The 18,643-nt window shown below is 48.0% G+C and overlaps 1 protein-coding gene across 18 annotated transcripts in view; it reads right to left on the reverse strand.

The window, feature by feature from the left end:
* The window catches only part of EPB41 (erythrocyte membrane protein band 4.1), a 181,542-nt gene that overhangs the window by 156,322 nt on the left and 6,577 nt on the right, over nt 1-18,643 (reverse strand). For 12 of the 18 annotated variants that reach the window (XM_027518327.1, XM_027518391.1, XM_027518319.1 and 9 more), the window contains exon 1: nt 3,677-3,908. The exons of 5 other annotated variants lie outside the window; for them this stretch is intronic. The gene's annotated coding sequence lies outside the window, so the exon portion shown is untranslated. Of the gene's footprint in view, nt 1-3,676; nt 3,932-18,643 lie in introns of those variants that run through there. One more of the 18 variants, XM_027518309.1, reaches the window with a different exon arrangement.

Below are 18,643 nucleotides of genomic sequence, written 5' to 3' on the forward strand. Positions count from 1 at the left end.
GGACATTCAGAAAACAATATAAGCAAGCCCTATCACAGACTTCGTATTTTAAATCACAATCTACTGATAAGCATATCAAAGTACCTAGAGAATTCAAGAATCCTGTGACTTGTAGGGAACTCTTCTGACAAGCTTAACTCCGAAGCTTTTTTTTTTAGGAAACCAAACAACACTGTAAGCACACTATCTCCCATAAAATGAATCTGTTTAAAATGAAGTCCATAAGCTAAGGAATGAAATGGAAGGCTGGCTCTGTAGTTTCCAAAAATGTTAAAGTCAAGCTGCATACAAAACAACACACTGCTGAATTCTAAATGTGAGGTGCAAACCTGACAAAAGAGAAAAACAGGAAAAACACATAGGTCATATCTCAACAAAATGCCACAACTATTTTTTTTAGAGACAGGAATCATTTAAAATCATTTTTTAATTTAGATATTAGCTTAGAAATGTTTCTAAAAAGAAAAAGGAGATACAAGTACCTTTAAAATGAAAAGAGGAAGATTTGTGTGCTATTCTGTTTATATATAAATTATCATATCACATTATTTTATATATTATATTGATGATAAGCCTACTTTGTAAGTCCCTTGGACTGCAAGGAGATCTAACCAGTCCATTCTAAAGGAAATCAGTCCTGAATATTCTTTGGAAGGACTGACGTTGAAACTGAAACTCCAATACTTTGGCCACCTGATGTAAAGAACTGACTCATTTGAAAAGACTCTGATGCTGGGAAAGATTGAAGGCAGGAGGAGAAGGGGACAACAGAGCATGAGGTGGTTAGATAGCATCACCGACTCAATGGACATGAGTTTGAGTAAATTCCAGAAGTTGGTGATGGACAGGGAGGCCTGGTGTGCTGCAGTCCACGGGGTCACAAAGAGTCAGACACGACTGAGCGACTGAACAGAACTACTTTATTAAGGCTTCTCAGGTGGCGCTAGTGGTAAAGAACCCACCTGCCAAAGCAGGAGACAATCCCTGGGTCAGGAAGGTCCCCTGGAGAAGAAGGAAATAGCAACCTACTCTACTATTCTGGAGAAACCCCATAGAAAGAGGAGCCTGGTGGGCTCCATGGGGTTGCAAAGAGTCAGACACAACTGAATCAACTGAGCAGGCACACAAGCTTACTTTAAAATATAGGCTTGTTTACCATATCTACTGCTGCTGCTGCTGCTAAGTCGCTTCAGTCGTGTCCGACTCTGTGTGACTCCATAGACGGCAGCCCATTAGGGGCCTCTGTCCCTGGGATTCTCCAGGCAAGAACACTGGAGTGGGGTGCCATTTTCTTCTCCATACCATATCTACTACTTCGACACAATAAATATGATTTGAGTGTTTAACAAACATTAAGGAAATGTCAGCTCTTAGACCACCAAGAAACGGAAGAGATGTAGAGAAGCCCACTTAAGAGATAAAACTTTCTTCTATTAGTTTAGTCTGTTTGTTGACAGCCAGAGTTTTCAAGTGTCCAACCAGTCAACTGGTGGAGTTCTTAGCTCTGAGCAGAATGGAACCCTAAGAGGTTTTCTTAATCTACCACCAGCCACCTTCTACCACAAGGGTTGCGCATACTGATGGGGCATTTAGGACCTAATCCTTTTAACAAACACCACTTCAAATTCAACCAGCTGGCCATATTAATGAAGCTCAAAGAAAACTCAAAACAAAACCAAAAGTTCCATCAAGTCCCTTTCACAAAGGGACATTTCCCCCACACTTCAAATTATTAATATGGAACATTCTTAAAGAGAACTGAAAACAGAAGGAATATACTGATAAACGACAAGCACAGATGGAAGCTCATGGCCAAAGGTACAAATGAGAAAGCATGGGTTATTACTGAGTAGTTAGTTCTTTTTTGACTGGAAAATACAAGTAATAAAGAGAATAAAGGTAGAAAGGTAGACCAGGGCCACACTATGTACAGACATACCTAAAAGACATTTGGTTATAAAACACTGGCATAAATGTTGGGAGAATTTTGGTGAGGTCTAAAGAGTCAGATCATTTATTGATATTTCTAAGCCTGAATTCAATTATACAAGGGGAAAAAAGTATAGTTTTGTTCTAGAAGAAAGAGGAATCAGAAGGTTAGCATGCTGCAGGTAAGTTCACTTTTAATAGTAACAAAGATATACCATACTTCAGTTTCCCCACGGATATAAATAATGCTTATCTTTACCTTAATTATAATCTTGCTGTAGAACGCATTCTGAATTAGCACCTTGATATCAAGGCAATGTGATGCTCAGTGTTTATATTCACTTTTTAATCTGTCATTTATTGAGAGCTTATTGTGTACCATATATTGTTATGTACTCCACATGGATTATATTAATAACACCTCAAGAAACTATTTTATATAGCCAAAATTGGTCAGCTAGCAAAGAACTTATTGTTTCCAACTTACAGAGCAGGAAAATGAAGAGTATGTCAAGTTTCCCTAAAAAGTAAGAGTTAATGCTGCATAACAAAACTGAGATGAGAATTATATTGACAGCACTGGGTACAGTGTACATCCTCAAGAGAGTATAAATTCACTATAATAATATCCAAGATAGAAGACATCACCATTTCTTCCAATCTTCCCTAAAAACAGAACAGAATAGCAGCTGTGAAATCACACAGACTACTAAAAAAAAAAGAAAAGAAAAGCTCGGCATCTCTTAAAAAGAAAAAAACTAACTCCTAATCAGCAATACATGCCAAAAAACGACAAGTCTCCACAGACTAGTCATTTACGGTTGGGTACAGCTAGAGAAAAAAACAGGATGAGAGTCGCTATTCATGTGGCCAGAAATCAATCCCTCGGCAATTTGTTTCACGTGAGATCACTTTCACTCTCAAGAGAACGCTGGTTTCTGGGAAGAACAAACCTGTTTTGGCAAACCCCCACCAGGAATAACAGCCTGGCGATACATCTCGGTGGACAAGCCCAGATACTACCCTCTCCACAGGTAAAGGCAGCCCAGCGAGCAGGAGGAAATACGTCCAAGCCGACAGATGCACAAACTGAAAAAGGAGGTCACGAAGCTGGGAGTCGGTTTAACCCCTTGGTCTCTGGGACCCGGGAAGACTCAGTGGGAAAGCATAGAGACTTGGGGGTGGGGGGGGGGGGATTTTTTTTTTTTTTTTTTTTAATGATATGGGTATCTGTGGCGGGAAGGCCTTCAAGTCCTTGCAGGCTCCCTCCACCCCTCACAACTGAGCCTGACTTCAGACCGCCCAGCTATCTCGTCACCGAGAAATCGCTCTGCGGCTGCACCCCACACCTTCACCACCCGAAACCTGCAACTCGCCCCCCACCTGCTTTCCTTCAAGGGCTCCTGCCCACTGTACCATGACTGCCTGACCAGACGGTACCAATCGCCCCCTCGTCAAAAATGCACCCGGAGCCTAACTTTTAAACGCTCCCCTCCAGCGCCACCCCGGCCTTATTTCCCCCTCAGGCCGACCGCGTCCCGGCTCCAAGCCTTCGGTCGCCGGCTTGCAGAGAGGGCTTTGCGGAGGCCGTGCAGCCCGCGCCCCCCGGCCCGGGCCTGCGGAGGGGCTGGAGACAAAGAGGCAGGGGCACCGCCGCGGCCTCCAGGACCGTCCCCTCGGGGACAGCTCCGAGCCCCCCACCCTCCTACCCCAGTTCCGCTCGCGCGCCGCCACAGCCTAGCCTCACCGGTGGTTCTGGGGCCCGGGCTCCTCGCGCCCGCCGCCGCAGCCGCCAGACGAACAATGGCAGGAGAAGGCGCGGGCGTCCGAGGCTCGGCCCTCTGCGGCTCGCTGGCCCTGCGGGCTGCAGGCGGACTGACTGACTGACTACTAACCCGCCGGCCGGAGGGAGGGAACGAGCGAACGAGCAAAGGGAGCGAGCGGGCGGCCCCGGCGCGCGCCCTCCCGCCTTCCCTCCGCGAGGCAAGGGCTGGCCCGGCCCGCAGCCAGCCCGCCCCGCGAGCCCCTCCCCCTCTGTTCGCCACAACATTGTAGTAAATTTCTATTGGACGGCGCCGGAGGGAAGGAGGGGGCCGGGCCCGCGGCCCGCCAGCCCATTGGCTAAGGCCGAGTTCTCGCTCCTCACGTTTTCCCCCGCCCTTCCCTAGGCCGGTAAAGAGAGGGGAGCGGAAGGGAAAAGAAGGGGAAAAGGCCAGGGGCTAGCCGCGTGTGCGCAAGCGCAGGTCGAACCGGCTCTCAGGTCCTTAAGTTCCCAGGGGCCCCGCGCTACCCACGTGGGGAACAGAGTAGCTAGTGCCCAAGACGAAGGTGACGCCCTTTCCCGCTCCTCTCCCCACCCCTTTACCCCCCAGGAGGGCCAGATAAGGGTCTGAGATTTGGAAGTTGCTCCCAAGCTAACCACGCTCGCTGGCTGTCCCCCAAATGCACCTACTGACCTTGGATAAGTCATTCAGTTTTTCCGGGCCTCGGTTTCCCCACCTACTAACTTGACATCTCTAGGCGCCATTCGAACCCTGACAATCGATGAGACTTTACCTCTCCTGGTAGCTGTGTTAAGACCTGAAATGGATGCTGAGTGTTGCGGCCACGCCAAGATTTTAGCTGTCTTCTGCATTTACGGGTCTCCTAATTTTGCTGTGGCACCCTCAAAATCGTGAGAACTTAGCTTCAGAAATCTGGTCTCCAGCTGAGCTTAGAATAGCTCTCACAATTGCCTGATGTGCCCGTTATTTCCTTTCATTAGCTTCAGAGGCCACTTGAACCTTCCACACTCCCTGCCAGGCTGGTGTCTAAACCAGGGAGCAGAAAGAAGGCTCAGTTTTAAGCATGGTAAGAGGTAAGAGAGTTCTGGTATTCCCATTTTAGAGATGAAGAAACCCAAGCAGAGAGGCTTAGACCTGCCAGGATAAGAAGCCAGGCAATCTGACATGGGAGCCTGTATATGCCAGCTAGGCTGTCTCCTTGTATCTAATCCTAGACCCCTCACAACTCAGCTTGGCCTCTAGAAACAGACTGCTGCTAAGTCGCTTCAGTCGTGTCCGACTCTGTGCGACCCCATAGACGGCAGCCCACCAGGCTCCCCCGTCCCTGGGATTCTCCAGGCAAGAACACTGCAGTGGGTTACCATTTCCTTCTCCAATGCCTGAAAGTGAAAAGTGAAAGTGAAGTCGCTCAGTCGTGTCGGACTCTTAGCCACCCCATGGACTGCAGCCTACTAGGCTCCTCCATCCATGGGATTTTCCAGGCAAGAGTACTGGAGTGGGGTGCCATTGCCTTCTCCAAGAAACAGACTACTTGAATTCAATTCTCAGTCTCCCTGATTGTTTGGCCTACTCTGTGCTTGTTCCCAACCCATAAAAGGGGATAGTAACAAACTCCTACCTACCTCATAAGAGTTACTGTAAAAATTAAATGAGTTAAAATATGTAAATGGCTTAGCTCACAGTAAGATCTACCTAAGTGTTAATTATTCCTGCTATTTGGAGACTAAAATATTGACTGAGAGGCGTGGGGCTCGCTGACATAACAATAATATATTTGGTAAGCACTAAATTGTCAGCACTGAGCTGAGCACTTTACATGGTTACCTGTTTGAAACATCCTAAGAGACCCTTTAGGATCACCTGATTACCCTATCTAAAACAGCCTCCACTAACACACCCTTATTGGAGAAGGAAATGGCAACCCACTCCAGTATTCTTGCCTGGAGAATCTCAGGGACAGAGGAGCCTGGTGGGCTGCCGTCTGTGGGGTCGCACAGAGTCAGACACGACTGATGTGACTTAGTAGCAGCAGCAGCACACCCTTGCCATGCTTTAATTTTGCTTCATGGCACTTCTACCTGACTTTCTACTGTATACTTATCTGTTTGTCCCTCTCAATAAATTGCTGCAGTTTAGACTCACTAGATCACAAGCTCTGGGAGGGCAGGGACTTTGTCTTTTTGTTCATCCCCCAGAACAGTGCATACTCAATAAATATTTGCTGAATGAGTGAGTGAGTTATCCCCATGTTATATAAAAGGAAGCTGAGACTTAGGTGGCTTGGCCAAGGTCATTCTGTGTAGTAGGGTGAAGCACCTGTGCTTGAATATTCTGGTCCCCTGCCTCAGGTCTTCAGGTTCAGGGAGCTCTAGCTCTACCACCTATGTGCCTCAGAGGTCCCCTTCACCTGTCAGACCTGGAAATCTGGTGCCATGAAGGATAAATCCTGAAGATCAATCACAAGACAGCTAACCACTACCATCCCCGTGTTATCCAGCAAATACAGATTCATGAAAACCAATATTCTCTATGCCATGAACTGCTAGGCAAGGATAATAGTTTCTGTTTAAAGAGGCTTGGTTGGAGTGGGTAATATTTAATAATCATCACCCTGAAAAAAAAAAGTGGGGTTCTCAGACTAGAAGAAAACAGCGGAACATAAGGCAGATGTAAACCACTCAAATTTAGACTGCCGTGTGACACCACATCAAAAACTGTTGGCGCAGGCTTTAGAATCTTAAAATATTTAAGTCCAGTCCTGGCTTTTAATTCTTAGACTGGAGATGAAAGGGCTTTGGAAACTGTAAAGTACTATCCACACATGAGGGATTTTTGTTAATTAGTTAGGTATACACCATAGCTTGTTAGGCTAAGTGCCAGATCCTTGGGCATAACTGGGCCTAACACATAGTACAGAATGAGAAGAAAAATCATGCCCAATCAAAGGCAGAGAAACTACTCTAACTCCTGTGCCCATCTGCCCTCTCAGGAGAGGCCTCTGCAAACCAGACATCTGGTCCCAGCTCACCCCACAGAGGCTGCCTTTGAGTACAGGGTAAAAGGTCCCAAGCACCATCTCTGAAGCTAATTTCCTTGGAAGAAACTCAGCTCCCTCCTCCCTCCCTGTCCTATGCTCACACCTGGGTGGCGGCTGTGCCACGCTCCAAGCCCCAAGACGGGGTCTCTAGCGGCCATCTCTATGCCGCCTGCCAGCTGAGCCCGTTGCTGCCTCCCCCACCATCCCTCCTGTTTCAGGCCCTGCAAGCCGCCTCTCAGCCCCTGAGCGGTCAAGGGCACTAAGGGGAAAAAGGAAAAAGACGGCATGAAAGGGTCCTAATCCTTCCCCATTACAAACTGAGCTCCAGCAAAAAAGCAACACCAGCTGCACAGAAGAGGGTGAAATTAAACGGTGAAATTAGGTGGTGACCACTGAGGAAGGCCAGGGAGGGGAGATGGGGCCTCCGATGACCTGGAAGAGATGAGATTGGAAGAAAGCAGGGGTAGGTGGGGGAACAGTTGGAGACTGAACCATTCCCAAATCTGGGACGTGGGTGGATTAGGGACACAGCTGGCCTGAAGCCCCAGTGATAGGGCTCATGGAAAGCATTTGTTGGTTATGGGGGTAGCAAGAGATGAAGAAGGCTTTGAAAAGCTGGGCCCACCAGCAAAGTGTTCTGAACAGTCACTACTGAATAAAAACCAACCCTGGTACCAAAAGTACATGAAGAGTAGAGCTTTCCATACGGCCCCTGATAATAGAATTGAAGTCATTTTATAGCTTTTAAACACAAATTATAAACAAGCTATAACAAGGCAGAAAAACTGCTATTTTTACAATGATATGCCTTTCTAGGGGATTACTTTTAGTAGTACTTGCATTGTTCACAAAAAAATAGTCAAATAATTTAAAAATTTTAATCAGCATAAAGCCATCAATCAGAAATAACTACCATCAATATCTTAGTGAAAGATTTCCCTTCTAGTACCTCTCCTATCATATACTTTTTTGTATATATATATTAAGTCACATGAAATTGCTGATTTTATAAGTTATTAGCAATTGCATATGGTTCGGCCTAATGCTTTTTTAAAATTTAGATCGTATTGTTTCAGAACCAACTTTTTTTCCTCCTAATAATATATTATGACACCCACAGTGCCCTCAAGTGGATGTACCATAATTTAATTAAATTTAAATGTTAATCATTTAGGTTATTTCCCCTTTTTCTCTCTTTTTACTTTTTTCTTTTTTCTCTTTTTTCTTTTCTCATTTTTTTCTTCTTTCTCTTTTTCTGTTTTCCCATTTGTCTCTCTTAATACTTGACAAATATCCTTTTTATATCTAAATTATACCCATGATTATTTTTTAGAATGCATTGACTGCAACATATGTATATATATATTTTTAGTTACAGCATACAAAGCTGCCTGTGCTAGCCTTTGTCAAGAGAAAAGCAAAAGAAATCAGCAAATGCAATGAAAGACAACATCTTAAATGAATACTCTTACATATTTGAAAACACAGAGCATGTTTTGACCCCTCTGATAGAATGCACTTTGCTTACAAAAACTGTGTTAAGCTCTGTTTTAGAGAGTTCTCTGTGCATAGTAAAAGAAAAAAAAAACAGTAAATATGATTAAAATACATATATTGGAGTTGGCAAGTTATGTCCTTTCTTCTATGAAGACACTCCAAGAAACAAGGGGCAAAAGGGAAGGAAATTGAAATTGTAAAAGAGATTCCAGTGGACAGTCACTGAGGTATTCTTTAGGCCTCCAGATTCACAAAATGTAGAACTAGATAGGCCCTCAGAGATCAACAAGCCCAAGCTACATGTAAACAATTTGGAAAAGGAGTCCAGAAACTGGAAGAGGCTTGCCTGAAGTCACACAGCACAGGGGTGGCAGAGTCCAAACCAGGACTCAAGTTTTCTGACCCCTACTACAGATTCTGTTCACTTCCTTCTTATAAGTCCAGCTCATTCCTCTTCTGAAGTTGGAGGCCACAATAAATTGTACAGCCATAAAACCTAGGACTATCTGAGCCAGAAGGGAAATAACTTATTATTAAAAATAATGACCATTATATTTATTAGATATTTACTATGTGCCAGGCACATACTGAGTACTTTATATGCATTAATGCACTTAGCCTCATAGCACCCCTGAAAAGTGTTATTAGCCTCAATTATAGTCTAAGAAACTACAGTCTAGAAACATTAGATGATTTGTACCATGTCACACAGCTTTAACTAAATCTGTCTTCTACCTCTGTCCTCTGCTACACACGGCTTTCATGTCACTCTCAAGAAAGCACTTTGGAAATTAGATGAAGGAGCAACATCAACGTCTGTCCCAAAACCCCAGGGAGAGGCTGCTGCGGCTGCTTCTGACTGGAGCCCTGGGACATTTAAAGAGGGACCCAGGGATCTGACCTCCCACGACCCTTCCAATCCCCTTCTCTCACCAGCTGGACTGAGCCTAATGGCCCTGATCCAGCCAAGCTTCCAGCTCACTCAACCTTAACCCACTAATTCTCTCTCTCTCAGGCAGGGAACCCTCCAGGCCCAGAGGGTTTCCCAAGAAACATGGGGACAGGCTCAGTGCCACCAGCTAGCTGAGCCCCTTCTAAACCTGCTGAAGTCAGCCTGCCCCAACCCTCCCTTGGGAGAGGGCAGAGGAGGAGCTATGATGAAGCAGGAAGGAACTGGGGGCCAGGCTTGACTTGCCCTAAGATCCTCCAAAGTTGCTGAAGCAGGACAGTTCCTGAACTGTCTGTCCTGCATTCAGCTAGTCTCCATTTCTAAGCCTTCCAGTGACTGAAGTTTTTCCGTGGGGGAAAAAAGAGAGAAATCACTACAAATAAGCTCCAGCCTTAGCTCTGCAGTAAGTTCACTGTGTGGCTCTGGGCAAGTCACTTACCCTCTCTCTTAGCACAGGCTGCCTTAACAAAATGCCATAGACTGGGTGGCTTAGGCAATAGAAATTTATGTTCTCACAGTTCTGGAGTCTGAAGTCCAAGATCAGGTGCCACCCTGGTTAGATTCCAGTAAGAGCTTTCTTCCTGGTTTGTAGACAGCCACCTCTTCTCAGCCCCCCACATGGCAGAGAGACGGGGAGCTTGCTGGTGTCTCTTCTCACAGGGACACTAATCTCATCATGAGGGCCCCTCCTCATGACCTCGTCTAACCCTAATCGCCTCCCAAAGGCCCTGTCTCCAAATACCATCACATTGGGATTAAGGCTTCAACGTGAATTTTGAACAGGACACAAATATTTATCCATTACACCCTCTCTGGGCTCCCATTTCCACATCAATCAAACGGAGGTGCCTATCCAGGATGTCACAGTGTAGCAAGAAGGATCAATTATGTAGGAGGTGCAAAGGGTTTTTCAGATGACAGGCCCACATCTGCACTGAGTATGAGTTATATTGTTTATTTTTATTTTATTCTGCTGTCAACCAAGCAAGGAAAAAACTCTCAATCCCAAGGCAAAAGCCTCCCTGGAATTGAGGACACACTGGTCCCCCTTTCCTCAGCCCGCAGACATTTATTGAGCACCTCCTGTGTGTGGGCACTGGGGACCATGGAATGAATGAGGTGAGTCCAGCAGCCCCAAGAACAGACATCCTCCTCCTCATCCCATATTTGGCTGATGGCAAGAAGAGGTAAAAGGATCGGGGGCTTTTGAGGTAGGCAGACCTGGGTTTAAATCAAGGCTCCACCAGGGACTTCCCTGGTGGCCCAGTGGCTAGGACTCCACACTCCCAGTACAAAGGGCCCAGGTTTGATCCCTGGTCAGGGAATTAAATCCCACACGCTGCAACTACAGATCCCACATGCCACAACTAAGATCTGGTGCAGCCAAATTTAAATATATACATTTAATCCTTATTAAAAACAAAACAATAGCTCCAGCACTAAGATGCTATGTGAGTTCAGGCGAGTCACCACTCCTCTTCCTTATCTATAAAATGGGGATGACACGTGCCAACCATTGTACCAAGTACTTTTTATGCAACATGTCACTGAACCTTTCCAACAGCCTCTGGAGGAAGGTATGACTATAATGCCCATTTTACAGATAAGGAAATAAGAGTCTCAGAAGTGAAAAACTTCCCCAAGATCACCCAGGTAGTAAGGGTCAGAATTAGAATTCAAACCCACATCTGCCTGGCTTTATTGCTGGTGCTCTTACAGCTTACAGATTGTTTGCATTCCTGTAATGGTCATTACAATAATACCAGTGTACAGAGCACTCTCTGTGTGCCCAGATCCTTTACCTGCATTCTCTGATTTAGTTCTCACAGCCCTATGGAGTGGGTACTATTTTAACCCCATTCTTTAGCTTTGGGAACCGAAGTCAGAGAGGTGAAGCAATTTGCCTAGTGTCACACAAGCTTCCCTGATAGCTCAGTTCGCAAAGAATCCGCCTGCAATGCAGGAGACCCCAGTTCGATTCTTGGGTGGCTTGATTCCTGGGTTGGGGAGACCCCTGGAGAAGGGATAGGCTACCCACTCCAGTATTCTTGGGCTTCCCTTGTGTCTCAGCTGGTAGAGAACCTGCCCCCAATGTGGGAGACCTGGGTTTGATCCCTGGGTTGGGAAGATCCCCTGGAGAAGGGATAGGCTATCCACTCCAGTATTCTGGCCTGGAGAATTCCATGGACTGTATAGTCCATGGGGTCACAGAGTCGGACATGACTGAGCCACCTTCACTTTCACACAGCTAAGGAGAGGTATAGTCGGGAAGCCAAGTATGTCTGATTCTAGAACCCTATCCTTGCCCACTACACTATCCTGCCTCTCTTTCCCAGTGAAGCCATGTAGGTGTCTTTATCTGTTTATCTCTGGACGAGAAAGCTGAAGCCCCACAAAAGTTAACAAAAAGCCTATGGGGACCCAACAACTCAGCTAGCAGCTAAGCAGGGACTTGAACTCAGGCTCCTGAGTCTTAAACACTGGATTATTTCCTTTACCCATAATACCAGAATCCTGGGCATCAGAAAATGCCTCTATGGGACTTCGCTGGTGGTCCACTGGTTAGGAATCTACCTGCCAATGCGGGGGATATGGGTTTGGTCCGTGGTCCAGGAAGATTCCACATACTTCAGGGCAATCAAGTCCGTGTGCCATCACTACTGAGCCCACACACCCTGGAACCTGTGCTCACAACAGGCGAAGCCACTGCAGTGAGAAGCCTGAGCACCGAAACTAGAGCGTAGCCCCCGCTTGCCAGAACCAGAGAAACCTGTGTGTAGCAACAAAGCCCCAGAGCAGTCAAAAAGAACTTTAAAAAAATTTTTTTTAATTTTTTTTAAAGAAAGAAAATCCCCCTGTGAGCTAGACCTTTGGAAACCACACCCAGCTTCTCCAGGGGCATGGGGATCCCTTCTGAACCAAGCCAGGCATGGAGAACCAAAGGTGTAAGGGAGAAGAAACTTTCCAGAACACTGCTTGGAAAAGACAGCAATTAAACTAGTTATGCAGCTGCCCTTAGCTTTGGGCACCTCTGCCTTGGTCTCTCTAAGCCATGGACCCATAGCTGGAAGTGGGGGGTTATAGAGGAAGCTGCTACCAGGCCTGGGGCCCCACTGGCCAGCACAGCTGTCTGCTGTGATTTCTGCTGAGAAACAAAAAGCTCAATCCTCTAGGCCTAAGTGCTAATTACCAATAATGACATAATAACCATGTGGGCCCAACAGCCAAACAGTCCCAACTAGAAATTCTGCATAGCTCAGACTTAGGAACAAAAGATCTGGGCACTCCAACGGAAACTGATGCCCTGGCAGAAAATGTCAGAAGCTAAAGGGCTTCAGGATTGACCCAACCAAAGTATTATCTGGCAAATGGAGAGAATGATGACCACTCAAGCAATTATTTATTAATTTATTGTGTTTGTGTGTATGTATGCATGCTCAGATTAGTGCTAGAGAAGAAAGCTTCATTTATTCATTAATTCACTCCACAAGGACCTCCCTGGTGGGCTAATGGTTGAGAGTCCACCTTCCACGCAGGTGTTTGATCCCTGATCTGGGAAGAGTCCATATACCACAGACCAACTAAGCACATGTGCCACAGCTACTGAGCCAGCGTTCTCAACCCTGTGCTCCGCAACAAGAGAAGCCCTCACAAAGAGAAACCCGTGCACCGTATCCAGCCCCTGCTTGCCGCAACTAGAGAAAGCCTGTGAACAGCAACAAGGACCCAGCACAGTAAAAAATAACTTAATTAATTTTTAAAAATTCACTCCACAAATATTTGTTGAGCACCTACTATGTACCACAGACTCTTCTAGGTACAGGAGATATGACAATGAACAAGACAGACAAATATCACCATCATCTCTGAGCTTACATGCCAGTGAGGGGAGTCAAACAATAAGCAGATACTCCATAAAATATTGTAGGTCAAAGAATGGTAAGAGATGTGGATAAAAATAAGCCAGGAGGGAGGAGAGGGAGTGTTGGCATTGCAGTGTCACACTGTTAAACAGAGCTGTCTGGAAAGGCCTTACTGAGCAGGTGACATTTAAACAAAAAAATTAAGAAGATGAGAGAACAAGTTATGGAAGGATCTGGGGTAGGTGTTCCAGGTTGAAGGGCCAGCAAGTGCAAAGGCCCTGGGGTTGGCGGTGTGGCTGGTAGATTCAAGGACTTGCCACCTGAGATCAAACCTCCAAGTCGTTAACAGAAATAGGAAAGAAAAGGCATCAGCTAGACTGATCACCTACTGTATACTTGGGCTCTCTTACACCTTAGGACAGTTCTGGAGGTAAGGATAATGCTCATTTGTCTCACTGCTTTACGGTTGAGGAAACGAGACCCAAAGAAGAGAGGTAATGATCCCACAGAGGCTTCCCAGGCGGTGCAGTGGTAAAAGATACACCAGCCAGTGCAGGAGACTCAAGAGATATGGGTTCGATCCCTGGGTTGGGAAGATGCCCTGGAATAGGAAATGGCAGCCCACTCCAGTATTCTTGCCTGGAAAATTCCATGGTCCCAGGAGCCTGGCGGGCTACAGTCAACGGGGTCACAAGAGTTGGACACGACAAGCACACACACACACAGTGAGCCCACGCCACACCACTAGAACAGGCAGGTCTGCTTGCCTCCGGTTTTCTCCAGCCTCCCTGCTGCTCTTCTCTGTGCCCCGCCTGGGCGAATCTAAGTATGTCTGTGTTGAGTGAATGAACAGATGGGTGAATCCTGCACATTCTCAAGCCCTGCCTTCTTCATGAACTGCTCCCTAACTGGCCTTGGCTGATTTCTTCTTGCCTCTGCTAATCTCAGAATGACAACAATAACAGTCATTTCAGTGTGCCTGCTATGGAAGGAGTACTCTACCTGAATTATCTAATTTAGCCCTTAACCCATGAGAAGCTGCTAATATTTTTCCCATTTTACAGGTGAGAAAACTGAGGGAGAACACCTTGCTAGGGGCCCCATGGCTGGTCAGTGGTGAAGCTGCAATCTAAACGGAGCTCTCTCTTGGCCCCCAAATCCCTTCTTTTAATCCTGTAGTGTTAGTAGAAACCTCTGACATCAATCCATCCCCTTCCTTTTATAAATCAAAAAAAGGCTCCAAGAGGGTGTGGGGAAGGGACGCCGCCCTCCAGCCCCCAGTGTAGCGGTCCTTCCACTCCACCAGATTTGGGGCCTGGACCAGGTCTGCCCTTCGAGACCTATCTCGCAGCCTCTGCGAAAGTCTTCATGTCGCCTTAGCTCCCTGAAGACAGTGCCAGAGAGCTCAGAAGCCACCTCTGCCCCTGAGCCCTCAACTGTCCCCACAGTAATAAAACCAGCCAAGGCCTGGGTGACGCAAGACCCTCCCGACTCTGCTTTTCCCAAGCACTTGCAGTGGCGATGGAGCAGAGGAGGCTGCAGAAGGGCAACTCTGTCCTCGTGTGACTCCTGGAAGAGAGGCCGTGCTAGGCATGGTGCCAGGAGGGCAGAGACGGGCCAGGGGCAGAGGCCAAAATCAGGCCAAGGGTGAGGCTAGAGTGTTCCAGCCAACCAGGAAGGGGGAAGTGGGGGTGTGGGTGGGGGGGGCATGCTGAGCCTCTGACTTTGAAACCAGTCTACTGGATGTCATCTGTTCAACAAGAAACTATCGACTACTCCAAGTCCCTAGATTGAGACGTTCTCAGAGGCAGCAGTTATCACAGTTGCTATAACAGCTGTCACAGCAGCAATCACAGTTGCTCCCTACCACTGGGAATTCCCAGGTGGCTTGGTGGCAAAGAATCCACCTGCCGATGCAGGAGATGCGGGTTCGATCCCTGGGTGGGGAAGATCCCCTGGAGAAGGAAATGGCAACCCACTCCAGTATTCTTGCCTAGGAAATCCCATGGACAGAGGAGCCTCGGGGACTATAGTCCATGGGGTCGCAAGAGTCAGACATGACTAAGCAACTGAGCACACACACACACACACACACACACACACACACAATGATCCCGTATCAGTGAGCGACTAAACAACAACCTACCATTGAGGCCTCATTGTGCTGAGCCCCGGACTGAGTGCTCTATTCACCTTACTGCCAGTCCTCACAGTAAAGTCACCCCGTTCCACAGCAGAGGAAAGCGAGGCTCAGGGCGGTGCCATAATAGCCAGCATCACAAGCATTCACAGGACAGTGCAAAACAGGTCCGGAGACCTACGTTCCTGCTGTGTGACCCTGCGCCATCAGCCGCCTACTCTGATCTGAGTTTCCCACATCTGTACCAAAAGAGACTTGGTCACCAGCCTCTGCTGTAAAATCCAAGAGACTCAGGGATCCAGTTCCACCCAGACTACGGGGCCACCCACAGATAACAGGACATGACATTTGCTCCTCTCCCAATCACACAGAAAAAAAAAAGGGCCTGATTATCAGCTTGCAGGGGAAAAAAATTAAGCTACATATTTTCAAAATTTCAGTCCCCTTTTCAGGGCTGCTGCTGCTTTTGGCCTCTAGTCTGGGAGGAGCTTCCTGGGTGGGGAGCTGGGAAGAGTCCAGGCCTTAAGACCACATGTCCTAGAGCCTGAGGCCAAGGGGGGCAAGGGACAGGAGGGAACATGCTCGGCTGAGGGCCAGGACCCCTCTGGAGATATGGGGCTGTTTCTTAATCCTTTCCTTCCTTTGTTGGCCAGTGCTGGCTGCCAGGAGAGGCAAGGGAAGCAGTGGGCAGAACCAGGGAGACCAAGAAGTCCAAATCATCATGATTTCAGTAAAGCTGCCTTTGACGGGGGCCTATGACATTCAGACACCATACAAGGCCATTTGTGGGGCTTACCTCATTGAAGCCTCCACCCTTCCCTGTGAGGAAGACCACTGTCCCCATTTCACTGAAGTGGAAACTGAGGTTCAGGGAGGGCAAAACAACCCATAAGTGGCAGAGCCAGCAGGGACCCCAGTTTGTTAACTCCTGAGAGAGGCAGCTGCTGGGTGTGACAAGAGTTGGGGTGAGAGGAACAAGGAGGGAAGCTGGAGGGTGGGTGGGGAGAGGGCACAGTGGAAAGGGCCCTGGCAGTCTCGGGGGGTGGGGGGGGCGGGGCCAGCAGTTACGAAGGCGCAGGAAGAAAAGGGTACCAAGTGTGGGATCTGGGCCTGCCTCCCTGTCCAGCCTCATCGAAATCAGCGCCGACCTCTCCCTTCCTGCTCCGGCCATACCAAACTAGGTACTTAGGACCTGAGCACATGGGGTAGGTTCGAGCCTTCACACATGCTGTTCCCTGTGCCTAAGAGTCTGTTCCCTCCACTGCCTACCTAGAGAGCTCTTATTCATCCTTCAAATCCCAGCTGAGCTATCTCTCCCCCTGATGCCCAGTGTTAACCACCTGCTGGTCTGGGCTCAGTCACTTCATGCTTCCTGAAGGGGAGGAACCTCCTCTCTGCATCATCTTTGTGCCCCGCTAGAACCTGGTACACAGTCTATGCTCGATAGATGTTTGTTGTCTCTGCTTGTATTTTCTCATTGAAACACTGAGGCAAGCAAAACAGGTTTTCTTTTCTTGAAAAGTTTATTACTTTTCACTTTTTTTTTCCCCTTTGGCCTCACCTCACAGCATGCGGAACTTCCCCAACCGACTGACCGGGGATCAGACCATGCCCTCTGCAGTGGAAGCACAGAATCTTAACCGCTGGACCACCAGGGAAGCCCCCAAAACAGGTTTTCTCATCCACACTTCCAAGGCGAGGACAACAGGGCAAGAGAGGAGGTGATTTCCAGGGGCCACACAGACATCAATGGCATTGGCAAGGCTAGAACCCAAGGCTTGTCTGCATCTCACAGCCCCACCCGGCCTCCACCCCCAAAGAGCTCCCATCCCTGCCAGAGTCACCACAGGGGACCCCTAAGGCAGGAGGAGGGGAATAGGCCCTGGGGAACTGAGGCAGAAGGTGCCAGGAGCAGACAAGGGGCTTTTACCCCCTGACCCAGCTGTGTCCCTCAGCAGAGACTCCAGCAGGTCCCATCACCCCCTGACCTAAGACATCACCCTCACCTCTGTCCCCTCCTGCCTGCCCACAGGGGTCCTTTGACGCCCTGCAGGCTCTGGTTCTGCTTCCTGGACAGAGCTCACAACCACCCATGGTGCGTGTTCCCCGCTCCCCAGCTCAGTCCCAGGCCCCATATCTCAGCACCGCTCACCTGGAGAGTTGCCCTGCCCCTTCCCTCCTGTCTGTGTCCACACCCAGTGATCCAAATGCAATACAAGCCTGACCACCCCCTTCCCCAGCTTCATGTCCAATGGCCCCCATGGCCTCCACGTCAAGTCCCCTAACTCCCCTGAACCTGTCTCTCCAGCCGTGTTCCCCCAAGTGCAGGTCACGGCTCTGTACATAGCCAAGCAATTCCTTCCACTAGGATGGCTCTTTCTCCTTGTCTTTGCCTGAAGAGACAGTCGCAGGCCACACTTTGCATCCATCAGAGGTGGAGCTGGTAGTTCCCGTTTCCTCCTCCCCAGCCAGGCTCCGACATCCTCAGGGCAGGAGACAGTGGGGGCAGAGATGACACAGATTCACCTCTGTGCCCCATGCCCAGCACGGGGCCAGGCACAGAGTGGGTGTAAGTGAAAGCAGACAGATAGGAAAGGAAGGGACATTCTTACTTCCAAGAGGCCTCCTCCCTTCCCACATGTGGGCGCCTTTCAGAACCTGTTAGATTGGTGACTACCTACCCATCCCCAGCGGGTTCCTCCCAGGCCTGGTCTCCACTGTCTCAAGAGGGATGTTTTTGTAATCCCAAAATAACACTCATAATTATAACTATAATAACAATAATTGCTATCATTGAGTACTCACCGTGTGCCTTATGTACACTATTTAATCCTCATAAGAATTCTTAAAAGGTAGGCAGGTTATTTCTTTATTCTCATTTTACAGATAAGGACAGTATGGTTCTAAAGGGTTAAATGTCTTGCCCAAGGTCACAGAAAGAAAAGCAACAGAAAGCAATAGATCCAGGATTCAAAGCCATGTCTATCTGACTCTCGACTGCCACGCTATCAGGGCTTTGGCTTTCTGTTCTCTCCTTTCAATACTTTTGGAGCACCAGACTGGGTGGGGGTGCCGTGTGTGTGTGTGTGTGTGTGTGCGCGCGCGTGCGTGCAGCAAAGAGTCCAGCAGCCCCCACCAACCCTGTGCTGGGCGATGGAGACAGACAGAAAAGACTCAGACCCAGCCTCTACCTTCGTGGGGCAGGTGAGTTACACACAAAGAACTGTGGCCATGGGGTGAGCAGACTTCGGTCTGAGCCCCAACTCTACCCCCAAATAACTCTGTGACTCTGTAACTCACTTGCTTTACTCAGCACCAATTACATCATCCATAAAGTAGGGGCCATAATGCCTACCTCATAGGGTCACTGGGAGGACTAGATGAAATAATGTGTCTGAAATAACATATAACAACCAGCCCAGCATATTAAAAAATCCAATAAGC

Source organism: Bos indicus x Bos taurus, chromosome 2, assembly GCF_003369695.1.
Source record: "Bos indicus x Bos taurus breed Angus x Brahman F1 hybrid chromosome 2, Bos_hybrid_MaternalHap_v2.0, whole genome shotgun sequence".
NCBI classification, from domain to species: domain Eukaryota; kingdom Metazoa; phylum Chordata; class Mammalia; order Artiodactyla; family Bovidae; genus Bos; species Bos indicus x Bos taurus.